This window comes from Aethalodelphis obliquidens, unplaced genomic scaffold, assembly GCF_003676395.1.
Source record: "Aethalodelphis obliquidens isolate GAN/ISIS:26980383/991018 unplaced genomic scaffold, ASM367639v1 scaffold13, whole genome shotgun sequence".
NCBI classification, from domain to species: domain Eukaryota; kingdom Metazoa; phylum Chordata; class Mammalia; order Artiodactyla; family Delphinidae; genus Aethalodelphis; species Aethalodelphis obliquidens.
This window is the reverse complement of record NW_020837957.1, coordinates 37885696-37903850: the sequence shown is the minus strand read 5'-3', so window position 1 is coordinate 37903850 and position 18155 is coordinate 37885696. Positions and strand designations below refer to the sequence as shown.

At 33.3% G+C, this 18155-nt stretch overlaps 1 long non-coding RNA gene across 4 annotated transcripts; it reads left to right on the top strand.

Annotated features, from left to right (window-relative positions):
- Positions 1-1352: 1352 nt before the first annotated feature.
- On the top strand, positions 1353-17924 carry LOC113624568 (uncharacterized). 4 transcript variants are annotated; one of them, XR_003434392.1, is made up of 5 exons: positions 1353-1455; positions 2947-2996; positions 8227-8314; positions 9440-9559; positions 13814-14567. It is a non-coding gene; the product is annotated as an uncharacterized LOC113624568 (long non-coding RNA). The 4 variants fall into 4 exon arrangements; XR_003434390.1 differs by having other exon boundaries at positions 8227-9559; positions 13814-17924; XR_003434393.1 differs by lacking the exon at positions 9440-9559 and having other exon boundaries at positions 13814-14566.
- The last annotated feature ends 231 nt before the right edge of the window (positions 17925-18155 follow it).

Sequence of the window (18155 nt, the reverse complement as noted above, 5' to 3'; positions counted from 1 at the left end):
ATGGGCAGGCCCACTGTCATTAGTCAGCCATTCAGTCAGTGCATGTTTGTTAAACCTTTTAGACTAAAAGATTCATGAGGGTAATGGACTATATCATCCTTTTAATGTCTTTGTCCCCAATTCCTATGGTAATTTCTTGCACATTGTAACTGTTCAATTAACATCTAATGAATAAATGAATAAAATATTAAGGGCATTATAATTTAGTAGGAAAAAAAATCTGGATTATTGTTGCCAGAAATATTTGATAATTAAAGAAAAGCAGATTTATGTTTTAAGATATTAAACTACAGATAGGCATAAATGGGTAAGGAAAAACTTTTCTTATTAGTTTTGTGATCATGAGGAACTTCACTTCTCTGAACCTCATCTGTAAAATAATTGTAATATCAAGCTCAAGAATTTCTGTGAGCATTTAATGAATTAATGTATATAAAGTGCCTGTAAGAGCTCAATGCATGCTAGCTGTTAATGGTCACTGTACTTCACTTTAATAAAGACAATTTACAAAATTGAGTCCTAGGTTACTATGTTTAACAAAATTTAAAAAAAAAACACTATGAAAATTTGTCCTGAGAATTTAATAAAATTTTTTTTTTCGCGGTATGCGGGCCTCTCTCCATTGTGGCCTCTGCCGCACAGGCTCCGGACGCGCAGGCCCAGCGGCCATGGCTCACGGGCCCAGCTGCTCCGCGGCATGATGGGATCTTCCCGGACCGGGGCACGAACCCGTGTCCCCTGCATCGGCAGGCGGACTCTCAACAACTGCGCCACCTGGGAAGCCCTAATAAAAGTTTTAATTGATGTATCTATATATTTATCTTACAAATTAATTCTGTGAAAATATAGAAAAATGATATAAAAATTATAACTAAATATTAAATCAATGTTGTCATTATGGACCATGGAATCAATGAGAATTCCCAATGCTGTAGGAATTAGTGTAGTGCATATTAATAATAAATATTTGTTAATGTCCAAACATATAGTGCCTATCACATCATATGGACTAAATCACATGATATGGACTAAATACCTATTTTTATGTATTTATGTCTTTTATATATTTATTTTTTTATTTATTGTAAGATAGCTAGCTAGCTAGGTCAGTATTTATAGGAAATTGGGTTTGGGGTGAGTTTTTTACTTGTCTGGTAGGTTGAATTATTTGCTTCAATTCTTTCCCCCCTCCCTGTAATCATTTGCCCTGCAACCTCTCAATTTCTACCAGCACACACAAAAAAGGAGTACACTTCCTTCCCTACCCCTCGATGTTGAGCTCACTCATGTGACTTGTTTTCGACAATGGAATTTTAGAAGGTGGAACACCATGTGTTTATGCTGTCTCTCTGGCTCTTTGCCATCACCATGAGAAGAATATACCCTGGCTAGCTACTGGCTCCAAACGGAGAATGGAGAATACGTAAGCAGAACCACCCCAGCAAACCCAAAGACGTGAGTAAAATTCCTCTGAGAGTTTTCTGGGAAGTTTTAATACATCAAAAGATAACTGATAGAATTTAATTCCCTTGTTTTCCACAGGGCTTTTTAAAACATCTCTTCCGGGAAATCTTCTCAATACTCTTCCCTTTTCTCTAGGCTGAAAGAGATGCCTCTCCTCATGTTTGTGTATTATCTTCTCCATATCTTTATCACTGAACTTACCACATTATGCTGTAATTCTGTTGATTTTGTTATAATATTTCACCAGACTGATTTTCTGTAAAGCACGAGATGTATCTTCAATTGTTTTTGAAAAAAGTCTGTGCCTCATATATAATAGCAGTCAAGTAAGGACTTAATAAACGAATTAGTTTATAGAAATAAGTCTAATACACAAAGTGAAATTACATCCACTTTGGAATGGTACAAAATAACATCTTATGGTAGATTGATTGAGTGGTCCCAATTTTTGCCTCCTATTAATAGTAATATATATCCACACCCTTGCCATGTCTCAAGGTGGGCAGAATGTATTTCATCAGCCCTTAATTTTGGTCATGACCATTTGACTAGCAATGCCAATGAACTGTTAAGCACACATGACACAGTGAGGCCTAAAAAAATAATGCAGCAGTTGAGTTTGCCCTCTTGTGCTTCTTTTATTGTCACACGAAGAACATGTCCCAGGTAGCCCACTAGTCCCACTGATCCAAGAAAGACATATGGAGCAGACTTGGACCTAACTTATAGCTTGGAACCAAGTTCAGTTTAAATCAGCCAACTTCCAGCCAGCACACAGATGTGTGAGAGCAAGAATAAATGATTGTTATTTTGTAGATCAGGGTTGTGGGATGGTTTGTTACAAGCCCAATTGTGGCAATGGTTGGTACTTATTGATGAAGAGATTTTTTCATGTGAATAGTTAATGAATAAACCTCACAGTTTATTTTATACCCACAGAGAAATTTTCTAGTGCTTATAAATTTTCAAAATCAATCAAAATGAATCTAGTATGCCTCATGACATAAAGCAAATTCTTATTGACAGAGTTATGTTATATCACCATAATAGCAGATGAGTATTTATAATTGTAATTAATTTCAAGCTATGAATCATACTATTTTTTCCTCTAGATATGTATATATGTATACATGTACAAATACACACATGCATATATATATATATTTTTTTTTACTTGTATCTTTTGACCACTGTGAAAAGGATAATTAGGCTAAAGCAAAGCTCCTAATTATATATATATATATATAAAAAATTTATATTATATATTTATATATAGTTTACATATATTTATATATAATATAAAATATATAATTATATATATTATATATAAATAAGTATATATAAATAATATAAAAAACATATATATAATTATATATATATATATATATATATACACATGTATATAATTAAGCTAATGTTTAGATATGTGGTCAACACTGCTGGTTATTTACGCCCTAGTATCCATTTTCCTTCTTCTTATAGTACCGATAAGGTCATCTAGACTAAAGATTCCCAGTCTCCCTTCAAGCAAGGTATGTTTGTGTACTAGGCAATGGCATGTAAACAGACATAATCTCTGCCTCCTGGAAGTAATACCCTTAAAGAAAAGGGAAATATCTTTCCTTCCCTCTTTCCTCTTTACTCTTGTATAGGTGGTAGTGAGTCATCTAGGAACCTATATGTGGGCAAACCACAAGATAGAAGGAAGCTGACCCTGTGATTAATTTGTATAGTACAACTGCCATACCAGCATGGGCCTTTAACTTGTGTGAGAATAAATTTCTGTCTTGTTTGTGCCATTGGTAATAGTGTATTTGACATGTGTATCATAAATATGCATATCCTGTTCATCTGAGTTATTGCAATTAGATGGCCTACATTTTTACATATTTTTAAAAATTACAAAATATATGTATGTTAATGCACTTGTGCATTGAGTAAGAAATCAGAAATTTTACCCTCTGCACTCTCCTGTCTAGGAATGACCATCTTAAGAGTTTGGTGCTATTATTGCCCTTGCCTGACTGGGCCAGTTGTCATGTCTGCATTCCTTTCTGTGTAAGGTATTAGATGTCAAACACATCTCTCCAGAGCCAGTGATCCCAAGTCTCTGGGCTTAGAGGCTGCCAAAGAGAAGAGGGGAGAGGAGGGAAGCAGAGGAAAGGAGACGGGGAGTGAGAGGAGGGGAGAAACAGAACAGGCTACTTACTGCCTCCTTGCATTTTGAATAAGCCTGATGTAAGACTAACATTGGTGGCTCTTCCAGTAGGTGTAGGGGTTGGGAAGCAGGGGTGGAGATCAGAGACAGTCAATTTATTGTGGACAATTTATTTATCTGGAATAGCAGAAGTGATTGAGGTGAGTATGGGCATCTGACAGCTTTCTCCCTGGTAGTGATTTATTACACTCAACTCTATTTCTGACAGGTATGTATCCTTCTAGCTCAATTTTAAAAGTTGCATTAAACTTGACTACAATTAAGAATGGGCAAAGTGACTAATTTTATGTGTCAATTTGGCTGGGCTATGGTGCCTAAATATGTGGTCAAATATTATTTTAGATGTTTCTGTGAGGGTGTTTTTAGATGAGATTAATATTTAAATTGGTGAACTTTGAGTAAAACAGATTACCCTTCATAATGTGGATGGGTCTCATCCAGTCAGCTGAAGGCTTGAATAGAACAAAAGACAGACCTCCCCCAAGTAAGAGGGAATTCTGCCTTCGACTTGAACTGCAGCATTGACTCTTCCCTGAGTCTCCAGCCTCCTAGCCCACCCTGCATATTTTGGACTTGTTAACCTCCATAATTAGGTAAGCCGATTTCTTAAAACAAATCTCTTCATATATTCAGGGAAAACCCTGGCCAATACAAAGGCATAACCAAAATAGTTACTAAATATGAATTATGTTCATATTCATTGTCTAGGAGAAACTTCAGCTCCACATGAAAGTAAGATGATGGTGATGATAATTGCAATATAGCTATACAAATTATATTATCATTCACTTTATTTAAAACGTCACAGTGTTATATTGTCCTTAACATATTACCAGCCATCTGTCTTGGCCCCTATATTTTATTTATTAATTTATCAAACAAAACTATTGTGTATAGCAAACTAGTTCAACCATAAATCAAATAATTTACCATGACAAGTAAACAGGAATGTTTACCCGGTAAAGCTTTACGTTGGTTTGGTCTGTAACTAGTGGAAAATGCTCCCTTGTACTAATGAATAGATTCAGTAAAGCTAGCCAAAGCACCTGCCAAAAATACCTTAAAAACATTCCTTTTACAGAACCCCCAAAATTAAGTGTTCAAAATGTTAATTCAGCGTACTAAGGGAACAAGCACGTACCTTGTGTTAACCAGTGTGTATATGAAGTGGGAATTCAAATTACTGAGGCTTAATTGTATAAAGATATCTGGGACCTAGCAATAATTTTTGGGTAAGGTGTTTATATAAGGCACTACTCAAGTAAGTCAATATATTTCTCTCAATTTTTTTATTCAATAAAATACCTTTCTAAATTTCCCTTTTTTTGTGGGGGAAGGGATGCTTTTATAATACACCAAGGAAAACAAGGAAATTATTATTTTTGTTATTGTTTTCAAACTTGTGGGGTCAAAAATGAATATTCTCCAAGCTTCAGGTGGAAGCCCACTCATGCTGGGACACACCAAAAAAATATTTTCCTAGATTTGGGTTCTCCATATTGATACCTATCCTTACATTTTGTGTCACAGGAAAGATCACTGAGATAAATGCCTTTCCCATGCTTTAGAGCCCATCCAGTCCCATTTCTTCAAAAATATTGTTTTACAAATTAATCATCAGTTCTTTTTTCATAGCTTCATCTTACCACTCTTCACTATTTCCTTCTCTTCTGAAAATAAATATATATACTTAATTTCTCCTATCTTGAAACACTCTCCCTTAGCTCTGTGTACCTTGATCACAATCACTCCTTTATTTCATAGCCAGACTTCCTGCAAGGGTTGTTACAGGCTTGCTCTCTCCACCTCTTTATTCAGTAATTCAGAAATATTTCTAAGCCAAAGCTTAGAGCTTGAACTTTGCACATGTTATCAAATTCTTAACTGTCTGAGGAAATATATGTAGATATCCCTATTTTCAATTTATAGATGAGGAAACAGAGATTAAAAGAGGCCAAAGGATTTACTGAAGGTAACCTATATCCAAAACATGTCCACCATGATATAGGTATTGTCATCCTTCCCTAAAATTGTTAACTGGTGTTCACTAATGGAGTGCTTACTCTGTTAATATGTTTAAGGCACTGGTCAAGCTCTTTACCCACTTTTTCTTGTTTATTGCTTATGACATCTCTGGGAAGTGGTTGCTCCCATTCATTCCTCAACCTCCATTCATCTTCCAAATTCAAATGAAATGTTTTTTTTACTTAAAAAAAATTTTTTTCTTCCTTTTTTTATTTTTAATTTTTATTGAAGTATAGTTGATTTACAATGTTGTATTAGTTTCAGGTGATTCAGCAAAGTGAATCAGTTATACATATATGTATACAACCAATCTTTTTTAGATTTTTTTCCCATATAGGCCATTACAAAGTATTGAGTAGAGTTCCCTGTGCTATACAGGAGGTCCTTATTAGTTATCTCTTTTATATATAGTCGTGTGTATATGTCAATCCCAATCTTGCAATTTGTCCTTCCTCTCCCATACCGCCTGGTAGCCATAAGATTGTTTTCTACATCTGTAGCTCTATTTCTCTTTTGTAGATAAGTTCATTTGTACCCGTTTTTTAGATTCCATATATAAGCAATATCATATGATATTTATCGTTCTGACTTAACTCAGTGTGACAATCTCTAGGTCCATCCATGTTGCTGCAAATGGCATTATTTCATTCTTTTTATGGCTAATGTTCCATTGTACATATGTACCACATCTTCTTTATCCATTCCTCTGTTGATAAATGAAATGGTTTTTAAATTGTGAAAAATCTATTAATAGCCAGATCAAGTGAACACTTCTTTTTCCTTTTTATTTATTTCTCTGTGGAATTTTAGTATTTCTGAGCATTCTTTGTAGAGGAAGATACCTTCATTAATGTTAAAGTGAAAAATAAGAAAACCCTTGGCTTACACATATTTTTAATAGGAAAATTAGAAAATGTTAATAAAAAGGAGAAAAAAATCAATAGTAATTCTATTATTCAAAGATGATTACCATTACCATTTCATTGTATATACTTATAGATTTTTTTTTCTGATACACACACACACATTAATATACACAAACAATTTTCTGGCCCCTCCATCATTATCAGTTTGCTTGAATCACTCTTTTCTGGTTCTCTGCCTATTTCCTCAAACACTACTTGTCAATCTCCTTTACTGATAGCCTCTTTTTCTCCGAATCCCTTAAGTGTTTCTGTTTCCCAGGGATCTAACTATGCTTTTCTCACTATCCATACTCTTACTGTAATATATTATCAGGCACATGATTTCTACTTCTAGCTTCCTGTTGCAGTTTCATCACCATATATTCAGCCTTTACTAACAATTTACTCTCTACTTTTCAAGGCTCCACCCTTCATCCAGTCTCCAAGTCAATGCCATTTGCTTTGACTTTTAATACAGCAGTACTTATTTCTATATCAATTATTTACTACCTAACAAATCATCCGAAAATTTGGTGGGTTAAAACATCAAACACTTGTGTGGATCAGCAATTGAGCTAGGCTCAGCTGTGATTCTTATGTCTGTAGTCATCTGAATGCTCAACTGGGTACAGATGATCTAAGATAGTATATTAGTTTTCTATTCCTACCATAATAAATTACTACAGACTTAGAGGCTTAAAATACACAAATTTATTATCGCACAATTCCATAGGTCAGAAGTCTAAATTTACTCAGCTCGTTTCTCTGCTCTGGATTTCATAAGGAACAAAATCAATGTGCTGGGTAGCTGAGTTCTTACAAGAAGGCTCTAGGGAGAATCCACTTCCAAGCTCATTCAGGCTGTTGGCAGAGTCTAATTCCTTATGGTTGCAGGGCAGAGGTCCTCATTTCCTGTCAGCTGGGGGTTGACATTAGCTATTAGGTAGAGGAATTTTTTCTTCTACATATCAGAACCAGCATCAGTGTTTTGAATACTTCTCATGCTTGGAATCTCTTGGACTTCCCCTTCTGTCAGTCTCTCTGACTCATTTTTCTGCTTTTAAATGAAACTTCAACTAGTCATATAAAAGGAAACATGTTAACTCTGCAACGCAAAATACAATTGAATTTTGTATTCACAGGGACACAATTGAAACTTGTAGTTTTCCAGTTGATGCTCCCATTCCATTTTTTCATAAGAAGGGAAGTATATTAAGATGTTCTGCTACATTTTCTTTCATTTATTCTGTCAAATTCTTTTGGTTTCAAGGTACAGAAACCAACTTAAACTAGGTCAAGTAAAAAGTTGTTTATTATAAATCCACAGATGTCTCAGGATTCCAAAGAATGAAAATAATTAATGTTGGGCTTCATGGAATTTGGATTTGGGATGTCGGGAACTGAGACCACTCTGTTATTTTCAGAAGCCCTATGAACTCTAAAATCTGCTTTCTACCTTTCTATCTGCTGTTGTGCTACTCGGTTTCTCTTTATCTCTTACCACCTTCTTACTCTTATTGTTCAATGCCTATTAGAACCACCAGCGACAACTCTAAATTATGACTGCTCAGCATCTATTCTTATTAGTAATTGATTTTGATCTCTCTGTCTCAGTTCATTTCATGAAATATTTAGCGTTGGGCTGCCAGTGTGCCTTGACTGGCTTTGGGATAGATGATTATCCATGGTTGGACATGAGGAGGTGAGTGAAAAGGCTGTAAGGTCTGCCTTTCAAGGGTCTATGGTTACAGTAGATTCTAGAAAATGAGTGTCTAGGAAAGTAAGTGACAGACATGTCTACTATACTTGTCAAAAATTTGGAAAGTTAAGAAGAGTTTTAAGGAATATTTAAATAATATATCATTACTATTCTTAAATATTCATGAAGAAGATTATGCTATATTTCTCTCCAGTCTCTGTATATGCATGTATATAGTTGTGATCTTATGTATGTGTGTAGACTTTTTTGTTTTTTTGTTTTGTTATTCTGGATATAGCATAAAGATTTCCTTACATCATTAAAAACATTAAAAGATAAATTATAAATGGCTGCATTTTATTAAATTATTTGGGTATGTGATTCACTTAGCTATATTCCTCTGATATTGCAAATGTAGTATGTTTCCAACATTATAAATATTTTGATGAAATTCTTTGTTCACAATTTTTTTTCTGCATTTTAGATTTTAATCTTTTTTTTTCTTTTCCTTTTTTTTGGTAGATTTTTGGTATGTAGTAAGGAAGCTGGGTATGAAAACTTTTAATGCTTTTGAATTTTGCCAAGTTAATTGTCAAGTTTCTGAAAGGATTTTATCATTTTACAACACTGCTTCTGTTAATCCTTTGTACTCATGATCTAGTGATGCACTAAAGAAATATAATAGTCCTGAGAATATGAGTCTTGTTAAAACTTAATTCCAACTGCAAGGAGAGAGATCTAGTTTTGTACTTTATCCAACTAAAAAACATATGTTCTATGAAATAGTGGCAGAGTCATGAAAAGTACTAGCCATCTTTTTTTGTGTGAAATATCTGTTATAATTACATTTGTTTGCATCAGTTATCTTCACATCATTGCCTCAACATAGCCTGAGCATAATGTGATGAATTGTTTCAGGTTGGTCACTCTATAGATAATGTTCTTGTGCTTTTTATAGCAGAAAACTATTTATGACCTTTCTCAATCTTTATACTAGTATTAAATTGTATTATCTAGCCTAAAATAATGACCTCATCAGTGATTGGCATCATATTCTCTGTGTCCTCATACTGGATGGCCACTCTGATGTCTTATAATCTTAAACCCTATGACTGATGATCTTTCTAGAGGAAACTCCTCAGAAAATAAAGTGACAGCATAAAGATTGAGGGCTGGCTCTGAAGTCACACAGACATGGTTTCATACCACATATCTGCTTCTGTTACATATTAGCCTGGATGACCTAAGGTAAATTATGCAACTTGTCTAATTCTTTTTCCTCATCTGTAAAATAGGAATAATGCTAGAACTCATCTCATGTCGTTGTTGCGAGGAGTAAATGAATTAATGCATGTCTGTTACTTGGCCCATAGTAAGCACTCAGAATGTTAGTTAATATTATCAATTTAATAAGCTAATAAATGTTAGCCATTAACTATTTCTATCCTATTTGCTCTTTATTATTTTTCCTTTATGTAAACCTTTATTCTCTGAAGTAAACAAAAACAATCCATTTCCTACTTCAGCTTTATTTTCTCCATATTCACTTTCAAATCTTTTTGGATTATTAGTTTTAATGATAAAATTTCCCCTACGTAAATCCATAATGTAAATTGGAAGTCCATCCAATATTATTAAAATGGATTTTTTAAAAGATCACATCATTAGTTATAATAAAAACTTAAACTTAGTAAAATTAATATTGAGTCACCCCACCCATATTGCTTATTAAGCAGCACATTTGTGTCCACACATGATGACAAGTGGCCAAAAGTTGCAATCTTCTAGTTATAAGATAAATAAGTACTAGGGATGTAATGTACAATATACATGATTAGTATAATTAACACAGCTGTATATTACATATAAAACTTGTTAAGAGAGTAAATCCTGAGATCTTATCACAAGGAAAACTTTTTTTCTTTTATTTTATATCTATATGAGATGATGGATATTCATTAAACATCATGGGAATCATTTCATGATGTATGGAAGTCAAATCATCATGCTGTACACCTTAAACTTACACAGTGCTGAATGTCAATTATATCTCAGTAAAACTGGAAGAAAATCATTTTAAAAAATACACATGATGGTATAGTACAGAATTGAGTAAAAACAAAGCCACCACGTACATTTTTAGTTAAAATCAACTAATTGTCAAAGAAGAGAAAAAAATCGGCTAATTGTCTTTATGAATGAATGATGACAAAGAGAAAAGCCTCCCCTGACGTTTGGGAGTTGGCCTGATACTATCAACCAGGCTTTAGTGTTCCTATTAACTGCCCTGACATTCCTAGCTAAATGATGGTGTTCTCTTTTTGCACATAGAATAATTTCATAGAATGCCAACATCAGAGAGGGCCACTCTGTGACCATGATAGAGCAAGACAAAAACAAGCCCACTTAATAACCATGTCTGAATACAAACAAAACATCAATAATTGTGGAAGCCACAGATAGCAAACACTTCCCTCTTCTCGCTAATATGAGTGACTGTTTCTTCTTTACCAATTATAGCTTTAGCCTCACTCTAGTGTACCTTTCTTATAAATAACATTTATTGAGATACCCAATTGTAAAATTGTCCCATTTTCTGACAGAACCAAATTCAGGACCTCACCCCTTGTACCCTCCCCCAACTCATCCAACTATAGCCCAGCTCTTATAAGTGATTTCTAACATCCCCTTACTGAAAACTTCCACAGTTCTCCATAGTATACATTCTCTCTCATAGCACCAAGCAGTAAAACCTAACTTGTTCAACTATAGGTATGTTCCTTGTGGTCTTTTTCTAGAGGGTATGACAGAACATAAAAGTTGACAACATACCCAGATTTTCTTTACTTTTACCCAACATTAATTGTTATCCATTTTGTTGAATAGTAAGGCCACTTTTAAAGTGTCATAGTTGGTTCTTTAACATTAAAGTTTGAAAATTTTGTACAGTTTTTATAGCTTCAAAAAATTCAGTTCTGCCAATTGGTGGTTGCCAGAGGCAAGGGGTGAGGGTGGGAGAAATGGGTGAAGGTGGTCAAAAGGTACAAACTTCCAGCTATAAAACGTAAGTCTTGGGGATATAATGTAGAGCGTGGTCACTATAGATAAAAATACTATATTGTATATTTGAAAGTTGCTAAGAGAGTAGATCTTTAAAGTTCTCATCACACACACACAAAAAAAAACTTTGTAAGGTGATAGATGTTAAATTAGTCTTATCGTGGTGACCATTTTGCAACATATACATATATTGCATTATTATCTTGTACACCTGAAAATGTTATATATCACGTCTCAATATAATTTTTTTTAAAAAATTCCATTCTGTTTCTTCATTTAGTGATTGCCATGCATGTTCTCTTATATTTAATGGTATCCCTCAAATGCTGTGCTTACCAAACAAATACTCTTGGATAGCATTCAGTTTCTTTAAAGTAAGTTCATTTAAGAGCTAATTAGAGCCACATTCTGAATTAGAATACACTATTTAGTAGCATGCTGAGACAATGGTTGTGATTGCAGAGTACAATGTGAAAACTTTATAATGCTGTATTTTTAGTAGAATAAAATAAGATATAGTTACACTAATTTTTATATTGAACTACTGCCTAGAAGAATTGTTTAATCACTAGTTCCAAGGACAATAATATTTAACAAGATAAACATTTAAGTAAATGGAGATTTTTAATACTCTGCTATCAATTGCAAATTCAATTTAATAGGGAAAACTTTCTCATGAATTCTTTTTTCACTATCTCATCTAACCCACTTAAGCTAGTTTGGGCATTTTTTCCCCCTAATTCTTACAAAATGTCAGGGAGTGGAAAATGAAATAATATTTCTATTTGTACTCCTTACAAATGCAATGTTTTATCTATCAAAGATTATGTTTAACTCCTACTTTGTCATAAAATGTGTATGTTATAGCAATATGAGATAATCTTTTTTTATATTTATAGTAATTAACCATCTAGATGGACAATAATATGTTCAATGGAATTGCAGAAATTTCAAACAAAGCTAAATTTGTATTTAGGTCAACTAGATCTTTTAAATTAACCACTATAGATCAGCAGTACTAGACCCTATTCAGGGGAGGCATAAGCAAATAGGATAAATACTATTTTCTTTAAGAGTCTTTTAGTATGACTTAGTTATTCTGAGTTAAAGGACAAGAATTTGTATGTGGGAAAAGAATTGAAAATAATAATAATAGACATTTATTGAGGACTTACCATGAATCTCTGATATGTAAAATACTCAGAAGAGTATTATTCCAGAGATAAAATCACTAAAAAAAATTGTACTTAAAAATGTAATTAGAGACCATATTCCTGTAGAATATTTTTCCCCTTTAGTTTATTAAGAACAGAGATGACTTAGTTTGTTAAGGAAGATTGTTAAAGATTTCAATTTGAGATTCAAGTATTAATCAGAATGTTCTTTTTGTTCTTTAATCTCTAGCCTCTATTATCTGTAAGTTGTTTAGCTACTTTAAAAAATTGTATTGACTTTTGGTTCTTTCTCTGTGGTTTATTCAGAGAATAAATAGTATTAAAGTAGTACTTTAAAAATTGGAGCAAAAAAATTAAAGTACAGATTTTAAAAGGATAAATGTCAAGATCTTAATGGTCTCTCCCCCCAAAAGTATAGTTAATTACTTTTACACTGGAGTTACAAGGGTCCAGTTAAGATCTAATTCGAAACTTTGCCCAAGTCTTTTCAGCAGCTTTTACAGAAAAGAGCAAAGGGTTGATGATGAAATGATCACAGCTTTTGAAATTTGTAAAATATTCCTGAACCTCTGCTTTGAGTCTAACTTGCCATACAGATCTGGACAGAACTGGGGGCATTCTTGTAGTACATTATAGTTCTTCAAAATGTAGGATAATTAACTTTGGTGCGGGATGTAGGTTGGTTTTTGCAGACTAGTTATTAGACTCTTTCTGTTGGTAAGCCTGTGCCTGGAGGATTGCTATCTCTATTCTAAACTATGAAGTTTAGGGGAAGTTAAAAATGTTCTGTTGGGTAAGCAAAGAAAGGAAGGATGAGAAAGCTATGGATAGTGAAGTTAGTGACAGTGAGAGTGTGATAGATGTTTATGTGATCAGATGAGCAATGTAGCAAATTAAGTTATCACATTTCATCCAACTGAAGATGCATTTTTTTTTCAAATACTAGCATGTCTAAAATTAGAACGCATCTTACAATGGCTGTCAACTAAGTGTCAGTTGTGGTATACTAGTTAATGCCTGCACATGTGCAAACTAGGCATAGCTATTTATATTTTATTCACCTAACTGAGTTATGTGTGTTTTTGGAAATATATCTATTGTTACTACACTTTAAACTATGCAACCGAAGCAGGAGAGATTACCAAGTCTGTTGAAATAGATAAAACAAATTGTAAAGACAGGCTAGAATGACCAAATTCATGCATGACACAAGTATAAAGTATTGAAACATCAATTTGTTTAAAAACTCCCTGTTGTTTTTAAACAGAAACTGTTTGATTTCCAGCAAAATGTAATTCAACTGAGAAAAAAATAAAACTATGAGCTTTCCAATAGAAAAGCATCAGCATCACAGCTTTCAGAATGAATATCAGAAACTTGAAAGACAAATCTTGGAGACAACAAAACAGGAGTCTTTTAAGAAATGCTGCATCACCAACAAAATTTGATGAAACAGAGAATAATATTGTGTTGAAAGTCATGGAAAACAATGACTACAAATTAAAAACAAAATATAGTAGAGTTAGATTTTATGAAGAAGTTTTTAGGAATAAACAAGCCAATTTCCTTAACTAACATTTTCCTCATGTGATATATGTTAAATATCTATACCTAAATAGATATGTTTTCAATAAAAATTAGAAGTGAAAGAGCATTTATAACTAGTGTTAGTGCAAGTTCATGTGCCCGAAGCACAGTGAGGCCAAACAAATTGGAACGTCAGGAGTTTGGAGTAGAGAAAGGTTTATTGCAGGGCCATGCAAGGAGGTGGGTGGCTCATATCCTAAAAAGCCCTGAGCTCCCCAAAGGGTTTTGGCAAAGCATTTTAAAAGCCAGGTTGCGGGCCTGGGGTGGGTGTGGGTGTGTCACAGGGTACGTGATCTGCTCATGCATGTTCTGTCTGGCTGATGTTGAGGGAACAGGGTGGTGTCACAAGGTTAACATTATCAGTCCTTAGGCTCCAGGAGGCTCATGGTCATCAAGTAGTTAACATCTTCCATTCGGTCAGGGGTTTTCACATCTGTAAAACAATTCAGGAAATGTGCATCCAATACTGTTATCTAGATACTTCAGAGAGGAGCTAAAGCAAAGGATATGGGGGAAGGCCTCATAGGGTCCTGCTTGGTTACATTAGAAGCATTTGCTAATACTGTATCATAAAAGATAGTGGGACATCTTCTAATACAATAATTTATTATAACTTCCATGATCTAATAGTATAGTATTTTAAAGCACTTTTTAAAAATGTCTTAAGCCCAAATTTAAGGATATGTAATATTTAAATATTAAAATGCCCATGTATTGGTTGATCCCTTTTGCCCATCTGGTATTACAGAAGTATTAGGCTATCCCTTGTTGAATCTTCCTCACCTGTTTGTCTAATAACAGAGGAAAAGGAAGAGTGACTACATTATCACAATCATGGCTTACAGTGATTGAATACCTCCAGTTATTGAGCTGAGTGTTCTTTGTGGGCTACCTCATATAATCCTGACAAACATCTGAACACGACATAATTCTATACACCATTCCAGTATGCAAATGAGGAAACTGAAGCTGAGAGAAATTACGCTCAACGTCACATACTTAGTACGCAGTGGAGTCTGTATTTAAATTCAGGCAATCTGGCTCCAGAGTCTGTGCTCTTCCCCTCTGTTCTATGCAGGGAGGTTATATTGCATAGTGATTAAAGCATAGACACAGAAGACTGATTGGTTGGGTTAAAATTCCACTCTGTCACTAACCAGTTGTGTGACTTTAGAAAAATGACTTGACCGCTCTGTCTCAATTTTCTCTTCTGCAAAATGGTTATGAAAATAGTAATAATAGTATCTTCCTCATTAGGATGTTTTAAGGATAAATAAGTTAATATATGTAAAGCATTTAGAACAATGTCTGGTATATGACTTGCATTATCTAAATGTTAACTAATATTATACAATCTCCTTTATATTATGATTGGCCGGAAGGGGGGTTATCTGCCCTGAAAGAAACAACCTGATGATCTCAGAAAAATCTATCTGTACACACTCATTGTCAGCAGAATACCAAGCGAGATGGCTCTTTTCCAGTTGTTCTATTTAATTGAAAAATTAGGATTAAAGGTCAGCATTTTTTTTAATGAGTTTTCCTATAGCCACATTAACGCTACTCTTTAAATTGGTGCTCAGTGGATCTTTGTATTTTCTCATTGATGTTAGCAAATACAAATTTAAAGTCATTGTTATATTCCCCTCTTTCGGAACTAGATATGAGTACTCTAAAGTTTGCTTCATGTTGTTAAATGCTTTTTTTTTCCCCAATGTGAGAATGCTAAGAAAGTTTAAAAGGACACCTGAAAAATCACAATAACAGGTCATATAGGTATAGAGATTATTATTGAAATGTACTTAATGTTGTATTCTTTTTCCAAGAATTGTGTTGTCATAAATCCTTCTTGATAGAACCAAGAATTTGTTATGGCCCTGAAAGTTACCCATGCTTTAGGGGATCATATTATAACATAGAGGGTAGATTACACAGTGACACAGATCTGGATTTTAATCCTTGTTCTGTTAATTACTAGTTGTATGACTTTGAGGAAATTGTTTAACTTTTATGAGTTTCTGTTTCTTAGTAAGCATTGAATAAATATCTATTTTATAGGCCAGTTGTGAGGATTAAAAAAGTAAATTAATATAAAATATCTAATACAGAGACTCGAAAACAATTGTTTACTGTTCTCCTGTTTCCTTACACCCATCCTCTGCCCCAGGCTTTTTCAAAAAGTAGGGCCACTGCTAGGATGTATGGGACACCAAGAAAATACTTCTGATGTGTCTCACTGTAGAAATAAGTAAATTGACTTTAAAAACTACAAAATTCATGGGCCCTTAGGACGCATAGTGATATATTAATGAAGATTTAGAATAGCGGCTAGAGAAGAGGCACATACATATTTATTTATTGCCAATCAGTGCAAATAAAGATTCTTCATAGTATTCAGACACTACCCCCTCCTGTTTAAGTTTAGGAACCATTTCTTTTCGTTCTTTATTGTCAAAGGTGTGATTTCTGTCTAACGTCATAGCTCCCACCACAAGAATAAGATATCAATACTTATTTTTCACAAGGCCATGGCTCTTTAAAACATATTTTTGTTGGAACAATACTGGTCTTTTTGCCTCTGCATTTCCAATACTATTTATTTAATGCTGGTGTTAAAAAACAAACAAACAAAAAAACCTCCAAAATTCAACTGAGTAAAGATCTAATTGGCTTTATTCAACAATTCAAGTATCAGGCAGCATCCCATCTAGAAAATAGAGAGGACCTCTGAAGAGCTGTACAAAATGAAAATCTTTATAGGCATAAGGGGTGGGAAAAGGAAGCTCTAGCAAGGAGTGGATTGTTTCAGGCAAGGTCACCAGCAGTATGTGCAGTTAGGTCCCCATTTCATTTCTAATCCTTTTTATTTGGGCCTTCCCTCTTTTCACCTGATCAATTTTATATATTTTATTGACTATTAATATTTTTGAAAAATGATTTTTTCTGTATTTGTTCTCTATTTTGTTGTTCCATAGTTTTTTTTTTATCTTTATTACTTCTTTCCTTCTACTTTTGTATCTAATTTGCTGTTTTATTTTTCTAAATTATTATGATTATTGATTTCTCATTTTTACTATATGCATTTAAGGCTGTAACTATTCTTCTATATATGACTTTGACTATAGCATCCAAGTTTTAATATAGTAATTTTAATCAGTTCAAAAATATTTTCTGATTATAATTAGTATTTCTACCTTGGCCCATGAAGCAATGTGAAGTTTTTCTTGATTTGCAAACGTATAATGATTTTTTAGTTATTTGTGGGTTAGTTATTTATTCAGCTTAATTTCACTGTGATCAGGTAGTGTGGTATGTATGTTATTAATATTTCAGAACTTTTAAGACTAGCTTTAAGGCTCAGTATATGGTTGTATTTCATCAATGTGTGATAAAATTTGTCACTATGATGATAAATTTGATATTTTATGTAGTTCTATTAAAAGTAGTTTTATATATATTTGGACCTATAAAAGTTTAGAAGTGTTGTGTAATCTTGATAAATTAAAACATTGTTTATGGACCTTCTTTAGCTCTAGGGAGATATCTATATCTGTATCTATATTCTTAAATGCAATTTTTAGTTTATAATTATTATAGTTATGTGAGCATTACTTTGTTTAGCATTTGCCTGATTTTTTTCCAAATTGGTTTTCAACCTTTCAGCATCTCCTGCTGATTTTCATCATATTTAGTATAATTAACAAACTAAATATTTTGACTCTGTGCTTTACCATTTTTCCTTTAATGGGCAAAAGAAAATGAAAGGTATCTCTAAAGGGAAAAACAGAATTTCTGTGATAATTAAATGTATTTTAATTTTAGTATTTAAAAATTAATTTTATTTTGTTTAATTTTTAGTATTTTATTTAATTTTAGTATTTTCAAAACTATTATATAAGAGATATATATGAAGAATGTATGTGAAGATATATGAAATAGATATATGTGAAGATATATTATTAGTCATTCATAATTCAAAGTATGCAAATTTAACTTAGATAAAAAATAAAAGGTTATGCTCA